Genomic DNA, 1,850 nt, shown 5'->3' with positions numbered 1-1,850 from the left:
TAATACCCTTAAATATTGACTTTAAATAATTATTAGATACATATTATGATAGAAATTAGTGTCCGCCCTACACTTGGAGTTAGACCACGCTAATACGCCACTGGGAATAATACATAATATACCTACCCATATAGGGAGGTAGGTATAGGCATAAAATACCTGATATAAATCTACTTTCTATAATAAAACCTGAAAATACCGGGATGGGGGGGGGGATTTTTTTTTGAAAATTTGGCAGCTTGAGATTCAATAAGTACAACAAAATCTTGAATGTTCATCAGAAGTAGGCAATGCTATATTAATTAGTTAGGTAGGTACCTAATAAAAAGAAGGGGCCATTGAAAACTTAGAAACGTAGAATCTAGAAAACATACACGAAAATTTTGGTAAATTGTCATCTCTCTATCGAAATTCGAGAGCCAGTGAGAAAGTCCGCCACTGAAAAAATTGATAAGTGGATTACTGTGGAGAAGAGAAGTGGAAAAGACGATGCAACCGTAGATAATGACGAAAATAATAATACATAATATACCTACCCATATATATAGGGAGGTAGGTATAGGCATAAAATACCTGATATATAAATCTACTTTCTATAATAAAACCTGAAAATACCGGGATGGGGGGTGAAATAAGTAGACCTACATGTTTTGTGTATTCAAATTCGAGGGATTTAATTATGATGCCTTAGAATATTATCCCTGTTTGAAGTTGACGGATATGGTATGACATTTTGCGGGGATATCTCATTAATTCTGAACATACTTGTTCATACATAACACATACCTTTACTTACTCACGTATTCATGTAATATGTAGCTACATACATATTACATATATAATATACATAGCTATATCGCTTTACGCTCTTAAGAGAAGTACGTAGGTACACAACCCTTCCACCATCGTTAGGGATCGAACCTGGGTCGGAGCCAACCATAGCACCGTAACTCAGTCTGAACAATTATTCGAGTAAGCAAAATAGTTTCCGTTTTACGAAGGGGGGAAAAATAGAGAACAATTTTAATAATGCAAAAACACATTGCATAAAAACGAAGGAAAAAAGAACGAGAAGAAGGGAGAGAAAAAGAGAATGGACGAGAGAGAATGCGGGAGGGTAGAAGAGGGGAATAGAAAGGCAAAGGGAGATGAGAGAAAAGGGAAGGATGGGAGGGAGAGGAGGCAAAGAGGTACCTATACATTTCAATAATATTTTTCTGTGGTTAAAACAAGGGAAAACAGTTTGCATTCAGGTATAGTTGGATAGGTATGCACCTACATTTATCTCCCATGAGGGTAAAATGTGCAATGGGTAGTTATCTAGTTATTTGCAATATTTGCTGGTATGGAATTCTTCTTTTTTTATTCCGAGGGGGAAATAGAGAACAATTTTAATAATGCAAAAACACATTGCATAAAAACGAAGGAAAAAAGAACGAGAAGAGGGGAGAGAAATAGAGAATGGACGAGAGAGAATGCAGGATGGTAGAAGAGGGGAATAGAAAGGGAAAGGGAGATGAGAGAAAAAGGGAAGGATTGGAGGGAGAGGAGGCAAAGAGGTATACATTTCAATAATATTTTTCTGTGGTTAAAAAAAGGGAATACAGTTTGCATTCAGGTATAGTTGGATAGGTATGCACCTACATAAATACCTCCCATGAGCCATGAGGGTAATGTGCTATGGGTATAGTTATCTAGTTATTTGCAATATTTGCTGGTATGGAATTCTTCTTTTTTTTATTCCGACATTTCCGACCTATGAATGGTTGAAAAAGGATTAAAAATTAAAATGAATTTTAATAAAATAAAAAAAAATCGAGAAGTTTAGAGGTAGAAACTACTACAATAGT

The sequence above is a fragment of the Diaphorina citri genome, unplaced genomic scaffold (genome assembly GCF_000475195.1).
Source record: "Diaphorina citri unplaced genomic scaffold, Diaci psyllid genome assembly version 1.1 scaffold2637, whole genome shotgun sequence".
Classification (NCBI taxonomy): Eukaryota; Metazoa; Arthropoda; class Insecta; order Hemiptera; family Psyllidae; genus Diaphorina; species Diaphorina citri.
Note: the sequence above shows the minus strand (reverse complement) of the source record.